At 49.3% G+C, this 27,437-nt stretch overlaps 1 pseudogene; it reads right to left on the bottom strand.

Moving 5' to 3' along the window:
- LOC138528241 (zinc finger protein 729-like) overlaps positions 1-27,437 on the bottom strand; it is a 452,378-nt pseudogene that overhangs the window by 200,450 nt on the left and 224,491 nt on the right.

Genomic DNA, 27,437 nt, shown 5'->3' with positions numbered 1-27,437 from the left:
TGCATCCAGCGAGTGCAAAGTCCTCTCGGCCAGGGACGAAGGCGACGGGAAGAAAACAGGTAACAGCAAGGGCTTGTTGAGATGGAAGTCCGACGGCACCTTGGGCATGAAGGAGGGGTGCGTTCTCACCACCACCCTCGTCTCGTGGAATGTCAGGTAGGGTGGTTTACAAGAGAGGGCCTGGATCTCTCCCACTAGTCGTGCGGTAGTGATGGCCACAAGAAACGCTGCCTTCCACGATAGGAACTTCAACGGTGCCGAATGCAGAGGCTCGAATGGCAGACCCATGAGCCTGCTCAGCACCACGTTGAGCTCCCACGCCGGGCCGGAGCCTTCACCGGCAGGAATGATCGGAACAGTCCTTTCATGAACTCCTTCACCAGGCGATGAGACCACACATATGATCGCCCCGGAGTTCTGGTGTAGTGGGAAATCGCTGCTAGATGGATCTTGATGGAGGCATGAGCTAGCCCCGCCTTGGCCAGTGACAGTAGGTACGGCAGTACTTGAGGGGCCATAATCCACAGAGGGGTAAACCTCTGTGCACGGCACCAGACAGAGAACCTCTTCCATTTGTGTCCATAGCACTTGAGGGTCGAGGACGCCCTGGCCTTTGCAAGCACCTCCTTGCAGTCCGCCGGGATATCGTACCCTCTAAACTCCAGTGCTGCAGGAGCCAGGCCTGCAAGTTCAGCGACCCCGGGTCATGGTGGAGGATGGTGCCTCCTTCTCTGGCGAGAAGATCCGCGTCCGTCAGCAGTTTGACTGGGGGGGACAGTGACATGTCCAGAAGGTCCGAGAACCAGATCTGCCTCGGCCACGCCGGTGCGACGAGGGTCATCCTGCACCCAGACTGTCTGAATTGATTGATGAGTCGCAGCAGCAACCGCAACGGTGGGAACGTATACAGGAACAGGCCGTCCCAGGGGAATGAGAAGGCATCGCCCATGCTCCCCGGATGGGGAAACCTGCTGACGAACCTCCGGCACTTGGTGTTCTTCGCCGTAGCGAATAGGTCAATCTGGGGATTGCCCCATTGTTGGAATAGCAGATCCACTTGATCCTGCCGCAGTTCCCACTCGTGACACGAGTGCAGCTCCCTGCTGATTGAATCGGCGATGCTGTTCTTTATTCCTGCCAGATGGAAGGGTACCAGAAACATCCCATGGGTGATGGCCCACTGCCACAGATCCTGGGCCTCCTTGGATAGGGCTAGGGATCTGATGCCTCCCTGCTCCTGGATGTAGAACATCGTGGTGGTGTTGTCCGTGAAGATCCTCACCACCTTGCCCTTGAGGGACGGAAGGAACAACTGAGGGCCCAGAACACGGCTCGGAGCTCCAGGACATTGATGTGTAGTGACCTCTCCTCCGGGAGCCAAAGGCCTCTTGCATGGAGATCTCCCATGTGCACTACCCATCCCTCCAGGGAGGCGTCCGTCGTCACCGTCTCCTGATGTGCCGGGTTCTGGAAGTCCATACCCGCCACCAGATGCACACGGGTGCCCCACCACCGGATCGCTTGGCGGAAGGTCTCATTGAGCGAGATCCTGTCTTCAAAGCTGCCTGCTGCTTCCATCCAACGGGCGTCGAGGAACTCTTGCAGTGGATGCATCCGCAGCCTGCACAGGCGCACGAGGTAGATGTACGAGGACATCATGCCGAGCAGGGACTTGATGGACCTCACCCTGGCCACGTCCATGGTCAACAAGCGTTGCACCTTGCCCAAGTTGGCCTTCGTCCTTTGCTCCGACGGAGAAGCCAATTGCGCCACTGGGTCGAGCCTGGATCCCAGGAACAGGGCGACTTGCGACGGTACCAAGTGGGATTTTGCGAAGTTGATCGAGAATCCCAGATCCGTGAGCAGTTGGACGGTCTTCGCTGTGTACTCGACGGCGAGTTCTCTTGTCTTTGCTTTGCTATTCCAGGTAGGGGTAGACGTGGATCCCCTGCAGGCGCAGCCGCGCCGCCACTGGTGCTAGGCACTTAGTGAACACCCTGGGCGCTGACTTCAATCCGAAGGGGAGGGCCTTGAACTGATAGTGTCGCCCTTGGACTACGAATCACAGGAACTTTCGATGTCCTTTTAGAATGGGGATGTGAAAGTAGGCATCCTCCAGGTCCAGCGACGATAGGAAGTCACCTTCCTCCAGCTGTCCCAGTACGTGCTGGAGGGTGACCATCCGGAACTTCTGGGACTTGATATACTTGTTTATACGACGAAGGTCCAGGATGGGTCACCAGCCGCCGGTCTTCTTTCTTACGACGAAGTATTGAGAGTAAACTCCGGAGCCTCTTTGGGACGAGCTTGATGGCTCCTTTCTTCAGCATCGCCCTTACTTCCATCAGCAGTTGAGGGATGTGGTTTTCCTTCCTGGCCACAGGTGGAATGCGGGGACACTTCCTTAGAAACTCTAGAGTGTGCAGGGCATCCAGCACCCAACAGTCGGTGGAGATGGACTTCCACACGCTGACAAACTTCGCTAGCCAGCCTCCTGACTCTACGGCTGGTTCAGTCCCGCTTGGCAGCGGCCTTGCCGCCTTGGCCTCCTTGGCGACGACGAGATCCTCCTGTCTTGCCGCATCCTCTGTAGGCCTCCTGTGATGAGGAGCGGGCCGCCTGGCGGTACGACGAGGGGCCGCCGCCGTATCCCTTGGAATCACCTTGCTTGCCTGCAGAGTTCCGAAAGGGCAGCCGTCGTTGCTGAAGAACACCCAAGGCCCGAGCCGTCTCCATTTCGGCCTTGATGGCCTGCAGTGACTCGTCCACTGTCTTGCCAAACAGGTTGTTCCCGTCGAAAGGCATGTCCAGAACCCTGGTCTGCACGTCTTGGCGGAAATCAGTTGCCTTGAGCCAACCACGCCGGCGAAGGCAAACACTGTTGCCCATCTGGCAAAAACTGGTGTCAGCAATGTCCGTGGCCACCGTTATGGCGTGGTCCGAAGCCACCTCGCAATCCTGTAGGATCTCTAGGGCCTCAGCTCTCTTGTCGTCCAGGAGGAAGTCCAGCAGTGGAGCGATCTTGAACCACAGCTCCTTGTCGTAGCGAGCCACAATCGCGAGGGCGTTGGCTGCTTTAATCGTCGGCGCTGCCGACGAGATGTCCTGCCGTCCCATGGTGTCTTTTCTTCCCCTCGCCATCCGGCGGGGAGGTCGAAGTTGAAGCCGTCGCCCCTGCCGCTTTCTTCTTGGCCGCCGTGGAGACGACCGAATGCGGGGTCGGCTGCGCCCTAAGGCACATGGGGGCGGAATCCAGGACCTGGTACTTCCTCTTGTACCGGTCTCCCTTGGCAGGAGTCATGGACGGGTTCTTCAGGAGCGACAACCCCTCGTCCCAGATGTCATCCAGTAATGGAACCGAGAGGACCGTCTTCCTCTTGGCCTCACGCCGTTGATAGAGGAAACCTTCCTTCTTCTGTTCTTCGGGGCACAGCTGGAAGAGCTCGGATGCCCTGGCGATCATGGCATGGAAGGAGCCAATTTTGTTGGGCAGGGAGGCCCGAGGTGGTGGTAATGGAAGGCCCATCCCGTCATCACCACCGTCGTCATCCGTCCCCGTCGTGGCCGTCTCAGTTCCTGTATCATCCCTCGGATCACGAGAAGATGAAGGCTGCGAAGGCCGTGAAGGCTGGAAGGGAGGAAGGGGTGAATTCTCCTCCGCTTGCTTGGACGGCTTCCCGACAGTTCAGGCTCTGCCAGATTATCCGCTGGGGTAAAGGGCAACCTTGTCCTTATCTCCGTACACAAGGCCTGGATCGCCATCAAGATTGCTCCTGAGTTGTCTTGTGGCATAGGCACCGGCTGCGACGGGCGCGATGGTTGGGGAGTGGAATCCTCCACCTCCGTGGGCTCCTCCTTGGCACCACCGTTGCTTTCTTCATCCGCCTCATCGGGATCCCTCCCGTGGGGCCGGACCTCCTCGAACTTCTTGTTCAGGATCTTTGCGACTCCAGCCAGCGGTATCTGTGTCCGTAATGGCCACTGGGCCCCCCCTCTTTTTCCACCCAGGGTTTCATGGGGGTCTTATCGATGGGCTGAAAAGAGGATTCCCTCCACGGTGGCAGGGAAACTCTAGGCCCCGAGGTCGCCTCCACTGGGGTAGCCTCCACAGGATACACCAGGGCCGCCACGACTCCCTCGATAGAGGTCTTAGCCGGGTGAATCAGGGCCCTCGTGACTTTAGGTGCGCCTGAGGCCTTCACCTTGGGTGAGGGTCACCGCCTCGCTCCCCCTCGGCTGTCTCCATCGGGATCGACCGGGGCTTCTCTCGAAGCTTACCCAGGTTCTCCGATTTCCTCTTCCCCGAGCCAGAGCCTTGGCTCGTAGTTCATGGCGTCGGTGAAAGTGTGCCCTGCCTGGCAGCCGAGGAGCCCGACCGATCGGCGCTCCCGGTGCCCGTAGACTCGCAGTGCTTTGGCTTTTGTTGGGCCACCGTCGCCAGAGCGCCCTCAAAGGTCTTAGAAGACCGCTCGGACTTCTTCTTCTTCTCACCTGCTGATGGGCTCTTCCCTTCCAGCCAGTTGGTGAGTCGGATACGCTGATCCCTCATAGTCCGTTCGGACATGTTCTTGCAAAACGCACAGTCCTTCTCCACGTGCGTTTTGTCTTTGTGAAGGTAGTAGAGACATCTAGAATGCTTATCCTCCTTGAAAACATTCTGCAATCCGCATCCAGGGCAGCTCCTGAACAGCTTGGATCCGGGCGTCGTGTTTCCTTTGTCCTGGGCCATGTCCACGTGGGGTAGGCCTCAAAGATCTTCCGGAATACTCCAAGAAGCGAAACTCGATGAAAACTTCACCCTTGAGGGGCCTAGAAAATTCCTAAACGGGTCCCCGTTGATTGGAAGTACAAACGGTGGAGCTTGAGGCTCGATTGACCGAAAAAGTGAGGTTTAACTCTTTGAAAAATCGCAAAACGCAGTAAAAGCTTGAGAGCTATAGCACGAGGACTCCCAACACTTGAACGTGTGGTACAAATCTGAAGATGTCTGCCAGAGGAGGGGCTTAAGTAGCGGGCAGTCATTGGCTGGGGGCAGTATGACCCAGAGACCAGTGATTGGTTATTAGGAGAAAGACAGTTCAGAAACAAAACTGAAACTGATTTTTCCTTTACCCAGGATTCCCAGCCTGACGACAGGGAATATTCATGAGCATGTGAATCCATGCCAGACCCCATGCTGGAGAAATGCAATACCAGTAAGAATACCAATACTGAAGAGGATCATGGAAGCAAGGTACCCATTAAGAAAGCCATAGATGCATTTCGACAATATGATGGCCATCTGAATGAAATCCCCAAGGAAGTGGGAAAGACTATAAAAAATGCAGATTGGTGATGTCATAAAGAGCAAAGCTGATGCACCCAGAGGAGATGCAGAGATGAGAGAACATAGATGATCCATAGGCACCTAAGAGGAAGTGTCAAAGATAAGCAACATTTCAGGCTCGAGATGAAGATGCTCATGCTACAGAAAATAGCGAAGAAGATGTCAAGTAATCTTACAATTGTAGAGTCGCAGCAATGCAAGAAGATAAAGTATTCTTTAAAGGCATGGTCCAGTAAAAATGTTTATTGTCCCTACGGGTCGGACATGTTTTTTTAAACCTAAGTGGCTCGATTTTAGAAAACTTTCCTATGGACCTTACCCGAGTTTTCGTCCATTAAACGCATTGCGAAAACAGGCACCAGGGAGCTGCCATTTTGTGATAATCCTATCACTTGCCGCATCGCCCTGGCTGACCTGCTTCTGCGGCACTAAATCAAATCCCCTGAGCCTGTCATCAGCAGACTCGTACCGCCCATTTCCCAACGCTAAAGCACGTCTCGTGTCAACAATCGCTGTGCCTCAGCTAATGACGTGTCGCCATGGCAATGGCAGGACGCCTCTTTCCTCAATAAGTATAAACAGACCGTTTCCCAACACACAGCATCAGATTTTCGGTTCCATTCCTCTCTCTGTGTTACTTTGAGTATTCTGTGACTCGTTTCAGTGCTCTGGTCAGCTACCTTCGCCGCTTGTAGCCCGTGTGAACACCTGTACCATCTCTGTAAATTATTTTACTTTGTTTACCACACAATGGCTACAATAATGCCCTACATGTACGAGCCCGAGTATACCGAGGAGGAACATCTGGAAAGGGAAGCACGCGAAAACGATGGGGATTCGGACGGCAGTTGGGAGGACGATTCAACAGATGAAGAGCCTGGGCCTAGTCGCATGGACGGCGTCTCCACCTGGTGCACATGCAATCGGTGCGAGCTAATGCCAACCAAGGACGAGAACTGCTGCTGCCGAGAAAACTCGGGATGCCTGGCCTACATTTTGGAAGGCGAGCCACGACCGCAATGCATCACCGAGCTGCCAGACTTCAGGGCAGCCTGCCTCACACGGGCCGTGTTGAGAATAATGATGGTGCTTATGCACGAACTTCGCGCAACTGTTCGTCCTCGTAATCGGAGTAACGAGTAAGTATACTCTGCTTGTCATGCCACTCCTATTTCATGTTCTTCTACTATATCCAAAATTACATCTACATATCATTGTAAAGCATGAAAGTCGTTCAATAGTGTGCATTGTCTAGATAGCATTTGTCCGTGCAGAATGCCATTAGTTACAAGAATTGTCATTGACAACAAACGTTTATTAAACTTATCTTGGTCATTTAAAAACAGTTTGTTTCATTCCTTTTCACAGGTGGTACAGGCTGGTGGCCTATCGTTCCTTTACATGGTGGCTCCACGGGAGGCTTGGACACCGCGTTCGAAGAGTGATACCCGCCTGTGCCGTTCCTGCCATAAGAGAAACGTTCCCGAGTGACAGCGGCCAGTACAGGGGATTTTCTCTCGCTGTGCTGCAACCTGACCTGTATAATCTTTAAAGTCTTGTATTTTTGTGTCATGAAAATAAGATACAAAATAAAACACCACATATATTTTAACAACGGTTGTTTCGATTTTTTAAATGAATCAAGTGTGTCTCCATTCAAGGATGGACGTCAGACATCTGTGCTCCGAATGGGTGAAGGTCTGGTCGCTGTGAAGCAGGGTGGTCACTATCTATCTAAGCTGACATAACATATCTCGACAATGCATGCACTAAATAACACTTGTTCAAAGTCTTTCAGTAGGTTATTTCTCTATAAAAGTCACACATATATCTATACTAACAATTACCATTGGATTATACAGGCCTTAGGTTAAGGGTCTTGACCACTATAATACACCGGTTGAAATGTGGGTCTGTGCTCACAAGAATCTCCGGCATGTGGCATTTGTTATTGATAAGCAACGATATACTATCAAAGGCAGTTCGCACCCGTGGATGAGCGCTGGCATGTGGGGCTGTCTGGGGCGCGAAAGGCCAAGGTGCCAAACTACATGTACACTTCAAAAGGTATCCCACGCCAAGGGAGCATCGGTCACATGGCCTCCTCAGACCCGTGTCTCCAGCCAGGCCTCCCCTTAAAGCAGGCCGCCCCCCTGCAAACCACATAAGTGTGTCTCCATTCAGCAGTCTTCCTGTGCCTTATCTGCACGCCCCAGGTCCATCCATCCCACCCCCTCTATCAAAGGCGGTTCGCACCCGGGGATGAGCGCTGGCTTGGGGGGCTGTCACGGGCGCAAACGGCCAAGGTGCCAAACAGCATGTACACTTCAAAAGGTATCCAAACGCCCAGGGGCCATCGGTCACATGGCCTCCTCAGACCCTGTGTCTCCAGCCAGGCCTCCCCTTGAAGCAGGCTACCCCCCTGCAATCCACATAAGTGTGTCTCCATTCAGCAGTCTTCCTGTGCCTTATCTGCATGCCCCAGGCCCATCCATCCCACCCCCTCTATCAAAGGCGGTTCGCACCCGGGAATGAGCGCTAGCTTGGGGGGCTGTCACGGGCGCAAACGGCCAAGGTGCCAAACAGCATGTACACTTCAAAAGGTATCCCACGCCCAGGGGCCATCGGTCACATGGCCTCCTCAGACCCCGTGTCTCTAGCCAGGCCTCCCCTTAAAGCAGGCCGCCCCCCTGCAATCCACATAAGTGTGTCTCCATTCAGCAGTCTTCCTGTGCCTTATCTGCACGCCCCAGGCCCATCCATCCCACCCCCTCTATCAAAGGCGGTTCGCACCCGTGGATGAGCGCTGGCTTGGGGGGCTGCCACGGGCGCAAACGGTCAAGGTGCCAAACAGCATGTACACTTCAAAAGGTATCCCACGCCAAGGGGTCATCGGCCACATGGCCTCCTCAGACCCCGTGTCTCCAGCCAGGCCACCCCTTGGAGCAGGCCGCCCCCCTGCAATCCACATAAGTGTGTCTCCATTCAGCAGTCTTCCTGTGCCTTATCTCCACGCCCCCGGCCCATCCATCCCACCCCCTCTATCAAAGGCGGTTCGCACCCGGGGATGAGCGCTGGCTTGGGGGGCTGTCACGGACGCAAACGGCCAAGGTGCCAAACAGCATGTACACTTCAAAAGGTATCCCACGCCCAGGGGCCATCGGTCACATGGCCTCCTCAGACCCCGTGTCTCCAGCAAGGCCACCGCTTGAAGCAGGCCGCCCCCATAAGACCACTACATACATACGTCATTCATTCACAAACACACCCCTGTTTCTAATACTTTATAAACCACTTGATATGTCTCATGAGAACATCTTTGTGCTTTGCAAGTCAACTCCTGAACGTGTTACCTGGCAACCACTGAGATCTATGCTAATCTGCTCGTCGTTGTGCTATCCGTGAACTTCTGTGACTGCTTAGAGCAAACCCATCAGTGTGCTACCTGTGGCCACCCACCTATTCTCCTGCAACATACTGCTCTGCTTGCTGAATCCAACTGTTTGTTGGTCAAGGTAAGGCCATGTATCCTAGTCATATTTCGCAGATTTTAAAATTTCTATCTATTTGCAAGTAGAGTACACAATAGTGCTATGTTCAATGGTCTCATTGCTATTGACTTGAGTTTCCATCGCTATGCTATCAATAGATCTATTTATTTTCATCTTTGTCTATTGTCATTGAATTGCATCCTTCGGGGGTCCAGTCTATAATGTAAGCATGTTTCCTTCTCGTGCAAGACAACATCCAAGGGACGAGTCACATGTTCAGATTTCAGTCACATCAATTATACATTTCTGCAACTTATGCAAATACTAAGCCACACATAATGACCTGGTATAGTTCCTGCGACCAAAACAAACCTTGCATTGATCATTGTATGATTAATTTACTTTTGTATCAAATCTGTATTCATGAAGATTGTATAATAATGTCGATATTTACTTTTCAGATTTATCAACAATGCCTGCCTGTTAGATTAGCGGTTGCCCTTCGAAGACCCATGTGAAATCTGAAGGCACTACAATGCATGTATTCCCGAAAACTGTTGATCGAATAAGAGAATGGGTCAGACATTGCGGATATCCACTGGATGAGCTGGAAAGTAGAGTCCAACAAGTCTTACAGGACAAGAGGGGTGATCGATACCGCATCTGCAGCCGGCACTTTTCCTTGGACATGTACACCACATCTTGGGTAACAAAGAAGAATAAACGGTGAATGACACGCAAATTGCTCGCAAATGCTATTCCCACTCTATTCGTCCACATTCCGCCACTGGTGAGTCAAGTGTCCAGATTTAGCTTTAGGCCTTGCAGTAGTGTGTAGGTAGCCAAATGGATTAATTGATACTTTAGGTGTTCTATCCCTTGTAATAATTTCGATATTGATATGAGTGTATAGCGTTTTGAATAATGACATTTATTAATATATTCTTTTTCAATTTCATAACCCACAAACGAAATGTAAATATATGGGAACAGGGAACTGTGCTGTATTGAGCATTTTTCAAGTATTCTGTCGCCTTACATGGCTATTTTTAATATTGGCATTTCATTATCAATCATTAATTTACCTTTACAACTTCTTGACTATCCCTTGAATCTGAAGCAAGAACATTCTACATCCTTGACGTGGTCGCAGTTATCAACCACTTCTAGCGCGTATCAGGTAATCTTACTAGGCTAATCCGCTACAGACTTGTTTTATGCATGTCAAGTAATAGTTTTATTCTATCGTGTAATTATTTTACCGAATGTTTGGTTAGTGTTTTCCAATTGATATACACCTTAGTTATCGTCCGATGGTGTTTGTTTTCAGTTATAATTAGTGTTATCCATACTAAAGCAAGTACTGTCTTTCAGGGAGATGCTGAAGCGTCCGCCACATCTACCACATTTCTAGATGTTCTTCACCAGCAGGAGGTAGGGATACTGACAGCTCCATCGAGCGTCTTCATCAGAGCTGGAATTCTTGTTGTTTGATTGTTCTACACAATGTTTCATTCGTCGTTAGCCGTTGATATGTACCTGTGCTGTCGACCCCAGGTGTGTGTTATGTTTTCACTATTGTAATCCTCACTAATGCAAGTACTATGTTTCAGGCAGTTGATGGAGCGTCAACCCCTGCCCTTGATGCGGAGCCTGACATTCAAGTAATTCCAGGGGAAATGGAAGCGGGACCATGCGTGTACGAATCGGCGCAACAGCTTTCGGAAGTGCGCACTACATTTGCAACATCCATAGATATTCTTCAGCAGCACGAGGTATGGATACTGACAGCTCCATCATGCGTGATCATATAACGTGATTCCATTTGCTATACTTTCTTCCCTATTAATGCAAGTGCTGTGTTTCAGGGAGACGACGGAGCTTGCACTACAATCACAACATCCCATTTAGATGATGCAGATGTAAATAAATCGGAGAAATAAATCGATGAAATGTGATCATATTTAGATATTCCTTGATTCTTTTAGACAATGCATCATTTGTGGTTATCTCTTTATATGTACCTTTGCGTTCGACCCCAAATGTGTGTTATGTTTCCAATATTGAAAACCATACTAATGCAAGTACTGTGTTTCAGGGAGACGACAGAGCTTCCACTACAATCACAAAATCCCATTTTGATGATGCAGATGTAAAGGAATCGGAGAAATAAGTCGATGAAATCTGCATATTTATATTTTCCTTGATTGTTTTAGACAATGCATCATTTGTGGTTATCTCTTTATATGTACCTGTGCCGTCGACCCCAAGTGTGTGTTATGTTTCCAATATTGAAAAGCATACTAATGCAAGTACTGTGTTTCAGGGAGATGCGGATGCCTCCTCTCCAATACAACCATTCATGGCAGTCCATCCAGAGCCAGAGGTATGGATACTGACAGTTCCATCGAAATAGATCATCACAGGTGGAATACTTGTCGTTTGATTGTTGCACACAATGTTTAAATAGTGTTTGGCTATTGAGATGTACCTGTGTGTTCGTCCTCCCGTGTGTTTTATGCTAACAATATTTTGATACATAGTAATGAAATTACTATGTTTTAGGGAGACGATGGAGCCTCATTCCGTGCTGTCTATGCGGATACAAAAAATATAGTCGTTGCAGCGCAAGAGGAAGGGAGGACATGCGAAAACGAATCAGAGCTACAGCGTGCAGATGTTGAAGATCGAGTCAAAAAAGTTGCAAAGAAAAAAAAACAAAAAAGGTTAGTTACAAACAGTTCATCAGTTCATAACTTTAAAAAATGTTTTTGTTGGGGACTATTGTATGTTTTTTTCCAGTCAATTGGACTACAGTTTATCTTGCGTTTAAACTGAACATCCCTTTTCAAATCTCTCTAGTTACCCGTGGGTGTCAGAACTATACATACACAGACAGTGAAGCAAATGAGAGATGTTGCTTGCCAGACCATGTACACTATGGAGGAACTATTAATTGAGGCGAGGCGTGTTCAGGCTCGAGATGCTCATGTCCAATGGCCAAAACATGAATTAACTGTGTTTGGAGAATACAGCAAAGTTGCATTGGACCATTGCTACAGTGCGACCGCATCACCACAAGAAGATGGTATTGAATGTATTGAAGATAGCTCTGAAGTAGTTGCAGATCAATTCACACAATCTACACCCGCCAAAAAATTGCCACCCAAAAACATGTCGACATTGTTGTGTTCTCCCATCAATGTTGAAGTAGCAGATGTCAAAATGACAGAGAATGAACCAGCCGCAGCATCCATAGACACATCAGAACTTGATAGCAGCGATATTACTTTCCAATGTGTTGAAATCTCTGCAACGTCACAGGCCGAAACAACGTTGACGCAGGATGACAGTCTAATGAAAGAGAGCAAATACATTGTATTCGACAGTTGTTTGATAGAAATTATAAGTATGCTGAAATGTGGGCATTCAGTTAGAGGGAAAGTATGTGGGAAGCCATTGATTAATGTAACTCGTCAAATAAAAGGCAGTAACGTCAAAATAAATGCCGCCTGTCGATTAAATCATAGGTTCTCATGGTCTGCACAAACAATGCTGGGGAAAATGCCAGTAGGCAATCTACTGTGTGCAGCTGCATCACTTTTTAGTGGCTCCAGTTTTAGAAAGTTAGAGGATTTCTTTCAGTTTGTGGGACTCCATTTCATTTCTAAATCACTGTACTACGTATACCAACGTGATTATCTGTTTCCGGCCATTAGTGATGCTTGGAAAATTGAACAATCGTCTCTAGCAAGTACATTCGAAGGAAACGTTTCAGGCTAGCCGGCGATGGACAGTGCGACAGCCCTGGATTTTCTGCCAAGTACTGCACCTACCACTTTCAGGATTGTGAGTTCGGTGGTCGTGCAGGTAACACAATGTACATCCTCAGTGGCCATGGAGAAACTAGGATTTATAAAATCAGTGGAATATCTACAATCAAGGGGAATGCACATCGACCTCATAGCCACGGACATACACGTTTCAATTGCCAAGACAATGAGAGAGCAGTTCCCGCTTATTAATCATCAATTTGACGTATGGCATCTTGCTAAATCAATCAGTAAGAAAATCTCGGCTGCAGGAAAAAAAAAGGTTTTGAAAGTATTTCACAGTGGTCCCAGTCTATCAGCAACCATCTTTGGTGGAGCTCAAAAACTTGTGAAGGGTCAGTGGAAATACTACTTGAAAAATGGCGGTCACTGATGCACCACTGTACCAACGTTCACCGCTGGACAGAAGACCTACATTTCCACCAATGTGAACATGGCCCTTTGTCCCCAGAGGAGGCACGGAAGAAGAAGTGGTTGATTCCATCTTCACTGACACACAAAGCCATTGAGAAGATTGTTTTCGACAAAAATCTATCAAGAGATTTGAGAGGACTGACAGAATTCTATCACACAGGAGATTTGGAGGTGTTCCACAATATGTGCCTAAAGTACAGGCCAAAGCGCTTGCATTTTAGCTTTCAGGGCATGAAACATCGCACTCTACTAGCGGTCTTGGCCGATAACAGCAATGTCGGACGTGAACAATCTAGGACTAGGGGTAAAGTAAGGATGCCTAAGGTGTTTTCAAGACGAAGTAAGCAATGGGTGATCAAACCAGTCTATGATGAAATGCAGTTCGACTTTGTGAAAGGCCTCATTGTTGCTGTGTTAGAGAAGCACAGATATGGAATTTTGGACGTTTCTGTGCAGAGCAGTGATCCATTGCCACCGAACATTGCAACTGTGCCATGTCCACCAGAAGCACAGCTGTTTGTGAAGTACAAATCCGGTTTAAATAATTGCAATACGATTGTCTTTTTGTAAATAAAGGTTATTGTACAGTGTACCTGTAACCCTAAACCCTACCTTCACCATCATGGGTGGCGAACAAGCTGGGTGTCATCTTTGAATTCTCTCTATTCACCTCATATATGTGTATGTATATATTTTTCTCATGTCTCATCTCATGTAAATGTAAATGCTGCGCACTGCTGCGCACTGTTAACGTAGGGGAGGCTTGCGTATTGCAAATAATAAAACAAACAAACAAACAATAAATCTCACTTTTAACTCAACTCCTGTGGTACTTTATACTTTCCGTGACCTTCCGCCAAAAATTAAATGTCTCCATTTGGGCTGCAAATGTCGCAGACAACGGGCACAAAATTTGGGGCCTTAGAACGCGCCAAGCAGGCCGTGGCATTTGGGAGAGAAGCCAGTTCGCATTTGCACATTGTGGCGCACTACATAGAGGGATTCTAAACTTCAAGTTCTCACAGATGCCTTTACTACGGGATGTTGCAAATAAAGAATGCGAAGGACATAGGCTTTGGTTTTCAGCTCGCGGCCAGAAGAGGCCCACAAGTCTCACTGGAAGTATAAGGGTCTATTGTTTTTTTACCTTGAGACAGGGACCATGCCGAAAGAACTTAATTTGATGGGGGTGCGCAATAACGTAAGAGATGACAAGGCAGAAAATTCAGAAAATAGACCGAGTTTCATTTTAGTTCAATATACGAAAAATCGTTGTCAAGAGCACGGTCCGATTTACAGACTGCATTACGCAGAGACAGAATGGAAATTTCAAATATAATGTGAGTAAATCTTTAGACGCTTTTATACCGGAATGAAGAATTAATGAATGGATGCATGAATAAATGAATGAATGAAGAGCTAGGAAAAGCAAGGAAAAAGTGTTCGTAGTGGGCACATGGGCATGCAGGTCCACTGGTCTCACTGATCTCGGTCCTTGGCCCAGCCACTTTTCCCTGCACTGCCTACCTGCACTACGGGACTGTCTCTGTATCCTTCAGCCCCTTCTCCCGGCATTTACCTTGCACTTGCCACCAGCTGGCCCTATTATTTATCTTGTATTCTATAACCATGTACAGCACTTTTACCCCCCTCTCCCCTTCCCCATGCGCGATCTGAAAGACACCTGGCCTAGTAGGATCGTTGTCTGTCTGCCCTTGTTCCCCCTGCCTCGTCGCGCCTTGAAACACTTGTGTATAGGCGCGTTACAAATGCCATATCATATATCATATCATTCCACACGCATGTAGACTAACTGTTGTTTCTCATTGTGTGTTGGCCTCGATTTATTTCGTTACTTTTTGCATTGATTTTAGAGCCGAACATACTCCATTGAACTATCCTTGCAAGCAAATAGTTTCTGATCGGCCGTAATAAATAAAATTATTTTTTTGTTTTCATAACAGGTATTTGATCCCGTTCTGCTACTGTCATCGGTTTGAGACACCGGCAGACGGATTCTTCAATAGACACCTGCAGCTTCGTGTGAACAAATGGAGCACGTTAACCATATTATGGGACGATCGCCAAGGGCCCACATGCCCTTACGCTGTACTAGTGGCAAGAAGCAACATATCAACCTTTACGATGGACTAGTGCCTAGTTGATGGAACATTAGGTGTTCCTGTCCTCTCTAATTCCGTACTGCAGTCACTTTTGAGCAGTTTGTGATTTAAACCTTCCCAAGGGACCCATGCATTAGTGATAATCCCTAATCATGTGGTGAAAAAACAACCATTAACTATGACTGGTTTTTTGGTAGCCTCTTTATTATTTTGGTGGCTAGTCTTATGAGTTTTATTCTTAAAAAAGAAAGAATCAAGTGTTCAGATAAAACGAGACAACACAGAGAAACACCATGATTTTAACTTGACATAGCTAGGTCAAAAACAGGTCAACAACTGTGTGTATATATAGGTAAAGACAAAGATGAACAAAGCAGAAAAACTGCAATTCTTCTCAGGTCTGTGTAAACAATATGCAATGATTCTTTGTAATTGTTATAATTGAACTAGAGGTGTACACAATATTACTTCATAGAGGTCACAATCTCATAGTTTCAATGCTGTGTAGTATTGTATTCAATTCCTATTTTTTCGCAATACATTCAGACAGACCGGTAAGGTTAGGAAAGCACAAAGTCCTTTTTGTTATGAGGCATAGATATAATGCCCTGACCAGGTTATTGTGGATAGAGACAATTATATTTGTCTATGTGACAATGGTTAGAAAATGTGGTCAGCTGTAGCTGATCCCTGACCAAGAGGGACTGGTCCGACGTCTATTAAACAGTGGAGAAAATTCAGTGTGGTCCTTAAATGTGGTATGCAATCGATTTCCCACGAGGATCACTGACGTTTCCATTGTTCTAATTCACAATCTTCTTCTGGGGCCTTATATATGCAGGTCTCCCTAAAGATAGACAAAGACAAAAGTGTCCACTCAGAAGAGAGTACCAAGTGTTTCTGTAGAAATAGAAATTACAAGTGGAAGGATAAAAAGCATCATATTGCTGGTGCTATAATAGAAAAGTGAAGGGCTGTGGGTCCTCAAAGTCCAGTAACTGACCTGTCCTAGAAGCTGCGTGGAAACACCTGTGCTTCCAGAGTTCTGTGGGGGTGATTAATCATAGGCTGTGCGTGGGAGTCGCAGTCTGAGCAGGCTGTAAATTACATCCCAATAATGGCCTGAGTGTTCGGGTCGATTAAAGCGGCCCTGTGGATAAGGATTTAAAAGAAAGAAAGGCAAGGTGGAGCTGTATTAGTGAATGACATTGCCATGTGTTGAGCTGGTGCTCTGACCAGGGCTTCATAAGAGAGGAAATGGTTACTTTCCTGAAAAGGAGTTGCAGGGGGGCAGGAATATACTCACATGTATCTAGCTTAATGTAGATGAGGCTGGGGCAGCTCCTCCGTGTGCGTTGAGTCAGGAGAAGTGCCGTCATGGAATGAAATGGAGCTGCTCGTAATGTATTTAAAGGCGCATGCGCATCTAGACAGTGTCAGAGTATAGATCAGGGTAGTTGGTTGTCTCTTTCAAATGGTGGGTGATTGACCGAGTCCTAGGCACCACCAACATATCCAACTCCCTTAAATACAAGGAATCCTGGTGGATATTCAAATTACAGACCTTGACGAACGGTCTCAATGAAGCAGCCCTCATGGACTATCAGGCCACAACCTGAAAGCATATCCATGGCATTCCATTGTGAACTTTACCAACCAGAACTGGTCTCCCCTGACAGGTCCAGTTCCCCACCCTGATGGACCGGTAGCCATCCATTTGGTCCCTTTATATGTGTGGATTATCACATCCACCAGTAAGGCACCATTCCCAGCTCCCAGCAGCAGGGACCCATTCACCTCCACCCCTGCTTCTTGAATGTATTTAGCCTCACCCTTCCCCCACCACCCCCCGGGGGGCACCCTAGTTCAACATATGAAGGTAGTTTTCACCTATCCCTGGCGTTTCTGCCGCCCCAGCCCTGCGACCCCTTCGCTGAACCCCACTTACCAATCTGGAACCATTCCAGGCCCCGGCTCGGTGCCATTGCCACATGGCCCCCTGCGCCTGCGCATCCACTTGCAGGACATTAGCCTCCGCTCTGCGTCACACATGGACGCCGAGCACTTGTGCTACACACCGCGCGTGCGTGCACCACAGACACTCGCCTGCCCCGCTCCACGCATGCGCACCCGCCCTGACACTGTCTAGACGCGCATGCGCTTTTAAATACATTAAGAGCAGCTCCATTTCATTCCATGACGGCACTTCTCCTGACTCAACGCACACGGAGGAGCTGCCCCAGCCTCATATTCATTAAGCTAGATACAGGTGAGTATATTCCTGCCCCCCTGCAACTCCTTTTCAGGAAAGTAACCATTTCCTCTCTTATGAAGCCCTGGTCAGACAAACACGGACACCCGCTGTGTGAAAAATAGCATGTGCGTGCATTTCGGGGTGCGCGGGAAGTTCCACACGCGATTGGCCTGGGTACGTGTATTTCGGGGTGCGCGGGAAGTTCCACACGCGATTGTCCGTGGTACGTGTATTTCGGGGTGTGCGTGAAGTCTCACACGCAATTTCAGCTGGGTACTTGTATTCCAAGGTGTGCGGGAAGTTTCACACGTGAATTTGCAGGGTACGTGTATTTTAGTGTGCGCGTGAAGTTCCACACGCGATTCCAGCAGGGTACGTGTACTCTGGGTGCGCGAGAAATTCCACACGCGAATCCAGCAGCCTACGTGTATTTCGGGGGTGCCGGGGAGTCCTACACGTGAATTGGCCGTGTGGGTCCTCCCAGCTGTTCCCTCTACACCCTCCACGGCCCCTGCAGGCGGCCCACACCACAGGGGACTACCCTGCACCCCTGCACATGTCCCGCAGGCAGCCCATCCACCTTGGCCATGCCCCCCAGACAACCCACATGTCACCTTGCACTTCTGCCCACCAACGCATGTCTCCCAGCACACCTACCCCCCAGCATCCAGGGGCACCCTCCACCAGGCCCCCACTCATGTCTCCCAGCACCCCCACCCCCAGGCATCCAGGGGCACCTTCCACCAGGCCCCCACTCATGTCTCCCAGCACCCCCACCCCCCAGCATCCAGGGGCACCCTCCACCAGGCCCCCACTAATGTCCAACTCATGTCCCCCTGCACCCCCACCCCCGGCAGTCAGGGGCACTCTCCACCAGGCCCCCACTCATGTCTCCCCCCCACCCCCCAGCAGTCAGGGGCACCCTCCACCAGGCCCCCACGCATGTCTCCCTGCACCCCCACCCCCCAGCATCCAGGGGCACCCTCCACCAGGCCCCCACTCATGTCTCCCAGCACCCCCACCCCCCAGCAGTCAGGGGCACCCTCCACCAGGCCCCCACTCATGTCTCCCTGCACCCCCACCCCCCAGCATCCAGGGGCACCCTCCACCAGGCCCCACTCATGTCCAACTCATGTCCCCCTGCACCCCCACCCCCCAGCAGTCAGGGGCACCCTCCACCAGGCCCCCACTCATGTCTCCCACCCCCCGCCCCCCAGCAGTCAGGGGCACCCTCCACCAGGCCCCCACTCATGCCTCCCAGCACCACCCCCCAGCATCCAGGGGCACCCTCCACCAGGCCCCCACTCATGTCTCCCAGCACCCTCACCCCCCAGCATCCAGGGGCACCCTCCACCAGGCCCCACTCATGTCTCCCTGCACCCCCACCCCCCAGCATCCGGGGGCACCCTCCACCAGGCCCCCACCCATGTCTCCCAGCACCCCCACCCCCCAGCAGTCAGGGGCACCCTCCACCAGGCCCCCACTCATGTCTCCCTGCACCCCCACTCCCCAGCATCCAGGGGCACCCTCCACCAGGCCCCATTCATGTCCAACACATGTCCCCCTGCACCCCCACCCCCCAGCAGTCAGGGGCACCCTCCACCAGGCCCCCACTCATGTCTCCCTGCACCCCCACTCCCCAGCATCCAGGGGCACCCTCCACCAGGCCCCATTCATGTCCAACACATGTCCCCCTGCACCCCCACCCCCCAGCATCCAGGGGCACCCTCCACCAGGCTCCCACTCATGTTACCCAATCATCTTCCCTGATCAGTATGGGACGTATACCTAGATGTTCCCTGTAAGCCTATTGCATCCCCAAGTAGGTTTTTGTAGTTTGCCACATAGATTTATGTCAGTAATGATGAATTGTTAGTATAGGAATGCTGTTTTTCCATATTATGTTTGAGATTGCTTGTGCGGCGTCAGATGATGTTCGTTGTGCTCTGTTTTAGATAAGTGACATTAAAACAGTTAAACTTTACCAACTTCCTGAGTCAGTTTTATCATTGATGTTTGAGTATCTCCTGCATCACCTTCCATCTCTAAGTATTGCTACCTCGTCTTAAAGGGATAGGTCGTACACCCCAGTTCACTTTGGTCTCCAGCCAAGGACAAATCACCTAGTTCTGGCAGACCCTCGAGATCTGGAATGACCATTTCCGTCACCCCAGGTTGTGGTTCTACCTACCTGTAGGCAACTCTGTGATCACTCAGTATGGTGCCACTGCAGTAGACACCTTAGCAGACACTAGCCCCACTCCCACAAGAGCAGGTGCCTCTGTGGACTCTTGATCTGGACTGGTCAGTACTGGTGGTGCTAGTCTCTTGCCATCTTCACCTGGATGTGCCCCCGAGTGCATGGCAACCAGGGCCAATTCCCATGCTGCTTTCCTGGCTCTAGATCCAGTGACCACAGCAAGGATGTGTTTGTTGGGCAGGGTATTCCCTAAAAGACAGTCCATTGGAATTGAGACCTTGATTGTAATGCAGAGTTGAGATGTTTCACCTCTTCAACTGAACTCCACGATAGCCAATGAGCATCAGGGTAAGGCCGTTAAAACACCCTAATTAGTTTGTCAGAACCAGGGATGATCTGGTCCTCTTGCAACCACTGTCGGACAGCAGAAGTGCTGTGGCGTTGTTCCCATATCAATATGTGATCCAAAAATAGCTCAGTATTAGCAGGAACTGCGCCTCTGTTGGAGGCTCAGTGCCCTTCCCACGTAGAGATATGACAATACAGGCCTAGTAGTAATCATCCAAGATGCCCACATGGACTACAGTTTCCTCTTCCATGAGGGCAGCACTAACTATGGCCTGCTTGCGTCTACCCTTGCACGATGGATCTCCTCTGCTATGGGTCATATCTCCACATAGGAAGCAGGCTCTTGGGGATGTGGATTCTGTGGGAGTTGGCATGCCATATGGCCAGGATTTCTAATCGCACCTTTGAGGCCCTTCCTTGGCAGGATGGTAAAACCCTCCTTGGATTTGCTTTTATCAATGGCTTTTTCATCTGACTTAGAAGAGGCTGCCTGTGCCTTTTTACTGGACACCAGTGCTCTTATACTTGTAAGCAGCCTTCACAACCTCCATTGGGTCTGTGATACTCTTGTCAACTGGGACCTAGCTGCAGTGGTGAACAAAAGACAGGAAAACAACCACAACCTTTGATATGCATCTGTGTCAACCTGAAGCCAGCTCCCACTGGTTTAATTCCATCTCCCTACAAATTGTACATGCATTCAAAAGTGTTCGCTTTATTAAATGCAGCCCAACCACAAAGATATTTCAAAGATTGATGTGCAAGTGCCTCAAAGATTTGACCATCTTCCTTTGAGAGCTCTCAAAAGCCCCAGAAATGCTGAACATTCATCATTTCCTTCGCCTTCTGATGCGTAGACCTTTCCTCATGAGTTACCAGAATAACAACATCAGTCCCAGCTGTCGAGAGGCGAGAATTATATGGGGTGCAACCCCAAACTCTTCTTCCATCTTGTGAAGATTGAAGGTGAGCTTAAACCAAACAAAGATGTGCCATATAGTGGGATGAAGTCCTTGGAATGTGGAGAGTAGGTTGCTTTGGGTACTACTGCTAGAGATGCTTCTCTACCCACTGGAAGTTCTCCTCGTCTCCCTCTGGTTCTCGAGTTCCATTCTGCACAGTAACAACATATCTCTGCTTCTGCTCCTCTTAGGCCAACTTCCTTTGATTGAGAAGGAGCTTCCTATCAGCTAGCATCAGGGCTGTCAGAAGATGTGGTGAGGCCCGGGGCAAAACATTTGGTGAGGCCCCCTTACAATTATTTGCACTCGGCCAGCGGCGGCACACCCGCAAACAGGAGACTCGAGAAATCTACCCTTGAGTTTGTGTGCAAGATCCCAAATATGGTTTATTACTACAACTCCACATCAACTACAGCAAAGCTAGAGTGCTCTACTGAAGAAAGGTTCATGCCAGACTAACTTTTTTTATCATATGAATAAATATATATAAGATGGCATGAGTTCTCCACTGCGCCACCTCCAATTCTCTGAGGGTCAGTCACTTTTCCAAGCAAAGAGTTGAGGGCAGATCTCTTTCTTCGGCTGGGGCCTCCCTCTGGAAACAGCCTCCCTGCCTCGCTGAAACTTGATGAGAACCATCTCCGGTTCCGGAAGCACCTCAAGACCTGTCTCTTTGCTTCTGCCTTCTCTCTTCCTCTCCCCTGCTGATCACCTGCCTGATCCATGCACTGGTCACCTGGTCAAGCTCTGAATTCGGGGCCAGGACCCTGCCTGTCCTGTTGCAATCCCACACTGCCTCTTGGCTAGCGTGCACTTGTGGCCTGTATCTGTAACTCTACAGTCCCCGCTCTTGCTCTTATTCTCCACCCGTTGGCTGCACCTATGAGTACCCACACTTGCCACCCGTTGGCTGAACTCTTGTTTCTCCTTTGTTACTGCACTTCTGAATCCTACCCAACCCTCGGCGCTTCTCCCCTTCCCTACTCTTGCGCGATCTGAATGACACAAGGCCTAGTAAGATCTGTGTTTTGTCCTACTTTTGTTTCTCCCTCCTTGCCTTGTCGTGCCTAGATACACTTGTGTACAGGCACGTAATAAATGCCATATCATATCATTAAGGAGCACCCTGCCCCTGTGTGCGCATTAAAACACACATCATACACAGTAACAAATGATGTACAGTGGAGGCTGGTACATTTCTGAACTTAAGAGGCTTAAATATTTGTGCCGATTAGGCAGGATCAACAGAGCCCAGTGAGGGAGCCCAAACTAAACAAGGGTTGCTTGAAGGGGGTTCTCACTCCCAAGAAAATGTTTGAAACGTTGGGTTAAAAGTATGCATTTTACAGCACTTTCTTTGCAAAATTGGGTAGAAATCCATACAGTTTGCAATTGGTTTTGTATGGAAGCACATGGAAATTCCCAATAGTTGCAAATCACAAATTGTGCATAGGAACATTCTCCAATACATTTCATGCCGCCTTTCCACACGAGATATGCTAGTATAAAAATATTTTCATGCTGGTTGTTCTAATTATGTCGATGCAGACTGCATCAATATATGCCATTATTACCATATACGGACTCCCAGCCAGTAAAAATGCCATGTCACAGAAAGTATAACCAGGCTGACTGTGTACCATAAGTGTTATTACTGGCTAGATTGGCCTACATTCAATGTGGGCCAATTTAGCCAAGTAGTATGTTTGCTTTAACCTTGATGCATAGTCCTGTGCATCAAGGGTAAAGGAAAAAGAGCACTGGCAATGCTAACAGTTTGGGCATTCGTGTTGGCATGGCAAAGGCACTTCTGTATTGGTATTAGCTGGCCATTGATAGTGCCAGTGCAAAATGGTTTGAGTACCTGAGCAGCTGATATCAGTGCCTGGTAAATGCCTAATACTTATACACAAGCCAAAACTGTTGGCTTTGTCAATGCTTATTTTTAAAAGAACTTCAGCGAAAGACACGCAGGGTGTTTTTAAATTGAGTGGCCAAAGGCAGACTTGATTGAGACATTTTTATTACACCAGCTACGTGTTTACAACTCCAATGAAGTCATGAACTCTCAGAAGACTCCTTTGAGGAAACACTTGCAGGCACATCGAGGGCAAAGTTTGATGGCAAGGCATGTTTAAAGCTAGCTCAAAGAGTTCCAGTGAGGAGGTGTTTTGGGTGGAGAGGGCAGGAACTGGGTGAGAATTGCCATAGGGATTAGCATGGCCATGAGAAGTAATTTCACTGTTAGCACCTGCATTCATATCCATACATTTTTACGTAATTGAAATCGTGATGTGGGGTTATCACTTGCGTGCTAGGGGAGTGATTAGAAGGGAAGTGGTGACATGAGACATCTCATTCTCACAGCAGTCCTTAAGTGTGACATTTCAGAAATGTAGGCAAGAGGTAGCTGCTTGTAACATTGAAGCTTCACCAGAATAGTCTCATTCAAAATGTGGAAAGATGTTAGGTGCCCCCACACAAGGAAGTTTGCCCCTTCCTCACAGCCTCTGGCGTTAGCGCTTCTCCCAACATTTGAAGTGTTCGTCCCCTTTCCGCCATGACATTTTAGCCTAGTTGGACCTCTGATGCCATGAACCCACCCCGTAATGAAGTGGCCCCCAGGGCGGCTACATTTAGGGGTGGTGCTGAACACACACTCACAAAAAACACTTTCACCCATGCATTCATCCACCAGTTACACAACTCCATACATGCATGTATACATAAAACCAAACACAGCATTGCCACAAACACCAACATGCACGCATGCATTCATACATACACATACACATACTAATTTAATTTCAATACAGATCTACACTTTTAATTTAAAATAAAAAGCCTCCACGCACCCTGAAAAAGCATCCACGCAGCCGACACATAGACATGCTGCCTGACAAGAGAGAACTCCTCTCCCATCAGTCAGCGTGATCACAGTGACAATGTGAACACACTGACTGACAAGATAGAACTCCTCTCCCATCAGTCAGCGTGATCACAGTGACAATGTGAACACACTGACTGACAAGATAGAACTCCTCTCCCATCAGTCAGCGTGGTCACGCTGACAACATGAACACACTGACTGGCAAGAGAGAACTCCTCTCACATCAGTCAGCGTGGTCACGCTGAGCAACGTGAACACACTGACTGACAAGAGAGAACTCCTCTCCCATCAGTCAGCGTGATCACAGTGACAATGTGAACACACTGACTGACAAGATAGAACTCCTCTCCCATCAGTCAGTGTGGTCACGCTGACAACATGAACACACTGACTGACAAGAGAGAACTCCTCTCCCATCAGTCAGCGTGGTCACGCTGAGCAACGTGAACACACTGACTGACAAGAGAGAACTCCTCTCCCATCAATCAGTGTGATCACGCTGACAACATGAACACACTGACTGACAAGAGAGAACTCCTCTCCCATCAGTCAGCGTGATCACGCTGACAACATGAACACAATGGCTGACAGGAGAGGAGTGCTCTCCTGTCAGTCAGCGTGGTCATGCTGAGCAACGTGAATACACTGACTGACAAGAGAGAACTCTTCTCCTGTCAGTCAGCATGGTCATGCTGAGCAATGTGAACACACTGACTGACGAGAGAACTCCTCTCCCATCAGTCAGCGTGATCACGCTGACAACGAGAACACACTGACTGACGAGAGAGAACTCCTCTCCCATCAGTCAACGTGATCACGCTGACAATGTGAACACACTGACTGACAAGAGATAACTCCTCTCCCATCAGTCAGTGTGATCCCGCTGACAACGTGAACACACTGACGGACAAGAGAGAACTCCTCTCTCATCAGTCAGCGTGGTCACGCTGAGCAACGTGAACACACTGACTGGCAAGAGAGAACTCCTCTCCCATCAGTCAGCGTGATCACGCTGACAACATGAACACACTGACTGACAAGAGAGAACTCCTCTCCTGTCAGTCAGCGTGTTCATGCTGAGCAACATGAACACACTGACTGACAAGAGAGAACTCCTCTCCCGTCAGTCAGCTTGATCATGCAGACAACGTGAACACACTGTCTGACAATAGAGAACTCCTCTCCCATCAGTCAGCGTGATCACGCTGACAACATGAACACACTGACTGACAAGAGAGAACTCCTCTCCCATCAGTCAGCGTAGTCACGCTGAGCAACGTAAACACACTGACTGACAAGAGAGAACTCCTCTCCCGTCAGTCAGCTTGATCATGCAGACAACGTGAACACACTGTCTGACGATAAAGAACTCCTCTCCCATCAGTCAGCGTGATCACGCTGACAACATGAACACACTGACTGACAAGAGAGAACTCCTCTCCCATCAGTCTGCGTGGTCATGCTGAGCAACGTGAACACGCTGACTGACAGGAGAGAACTCCTCTCCCATCAATCAGTGTGATCACGCTGACAACATGAACACACTGAATGACAAGAGAGAACTCCTCTCCCATCAATCAGTGTGATCACGCTGACAACATGAACACACTGAATGACAAGAGAGAACTCCTCTCCCACCAATCAGTGTGATCACGCTGACAACATGAACACACTGACTGACAAGAAAGAACTCCTCTCCCATCAGTCAGCGTGGTCACGCTGAGCAACGTGAACACACTGACTGACAAGAGAGAACTCCTCTCCCATCAGTCTGCGTGGTCACGCTGAGCAACGTGAACACGCTGACTGACAGGAGAGAACCCCTCTCCCATCAATCAGTGTGATCACGCTGACAACATGAACACACTGAATGACAAGAGAGAACTCCTCTCCCATCAATCAGTGTGGTCACGCTGAGCAACGTGAACACACAGACTGACAAGAAAGAACTCCTCTCCCATCAGTCAGCGTGGTCATGCTGAGCAACGTGAACACACTGTCTGACAGGAGAGAACTCCTCTCCCATCAATCAGTGTGATCACGCTGACAACATGAACACACTGAATGACAAGAGAGAACTCCTCTCCCATCAATCAGTGTGATCACGCTGACAACATGAACACACTGACTGGCAAGAGAGAACTCCTCTCCCATCAATCAGTGTGGTCACGCTGAGCAACGTGAACACACAGACTGACAAGAAAGAACTCCTCTCCCATCAGTCTGCGTGGTCATGCTGAGCAACGTGAACACGCTGACTGACAGGAGAGAACTCCTCTCCCATCAATCAGTGTGATCACGCTGACAACATGAACACACTGAATGACAAGAGAGAACTCCTCTCCCATCAATCAGTGTGATCACGCTGACAACATGAACACACTGAATGACAAGAGAGAACTCCTCTCCCACCAATCAGTGTGATCACGCTGACAACATGAACACACTGACTGACAAGAAAGAACTCCTCTCCCATCAGTCAGCGTGGTCACGCTGAGCAACGTGAACACACTGACTGACAAGAGAGAACTCCTCTCCCATCAGTCAGCGTGGTCACGCTGAGCAACGTGAACACGCTGACTGACAGGAGAGAACCCCTCTCCCATCAATCAGTGTGATCACGCTGACAACATGAACACGCTGACTGACAGGAGAGAACCCCTCTCCCATCAATCAGTGTGATCACGCTGACAACATGAACACACTGAATGACAAGAGAGAACTCCTCTCCCATCAATCAGTGTGGTCACGCTGAGCAACGTGAACACACAGACTGACAAGAAAGAACTCCTCTCCCATCAGTCAGCGTGGTCATGCTGAGCAACGTGAACACACTGTCTGACAGGAGAGAACTCCTCTCCCATCAATCAGTGTGATCACGCTGACAACATGAACACACTGAATGACAAGAGAGAACTCCTCTCCCATCAATCAGTGTGATCACGCTGACAACATGAACACACTGACTGGCAAGAGAGAACTCCTCTCCCATCAATCAGTGTGGTCACGCTGAGCAACGTGAACACACAGACTGACAAGAAAGAACTCCTCTCCCATCAGTCTGCGTGGTCATGCTGAGCAACGTGAACACGCTGACTGACAGGAGAGAACTCCTCTCCCATCAATCAGTGTGATCACGCTGACAACATGAACACACTGAATGACAAGAGAGAACTCCTCTCCCATCAATCAGTGTGATCACGCTGACAACATGAACACACTGAATGACAAGAGAGAACTCCTCTCCCACCAATCAGTGTGATCACGCTGACAACATGAACACACTGACTGACAAGAAAGAACTCCTCTCCCATCAGTCAGCGTGGTCACGCTGAGCAACGTGAACACACTGACTGACAAGAGAGAACTCCTCTCCCATCAGTCTGCGTGGTCACGCTGAGCAACGTGAACACGCTGACTGACAGGAGAGAACCCCTCTCCCATCAATCAGTGTGATCACGCTGACAACATGAACACACTGAATGACAAGAGAGAACTCCTCTCCCATCAATCAGTGTGGTCACGCTGAGCAACGTGAACACACAGACTGACAAGAAAGAACTCCTCTCCCATCAGTCAGCGTGGTCATGCTGAGC

Source organism: Ambystoma mexicanum, chromosome 7q (assembly GCF_040938575.1).
Source record: "Ambystoma mexicanum isolate Mex_15411 chromosome 7q, UKY_AmexF1_1, whole genome shotgun sequence".
In the NCBI taxonomy this organism is placed as follows: Eukaryota; Metazoa; Chordata; class Amphibia; order Caudata; family Ambystomatidae; genus Ambystoma; species Ambystoma mexicanum.
The sequence above is the reverse complement of the archived record's forward strand: the minus strand, read 5'-3'. Positions and strand labels throughout refer to the sequence as shown.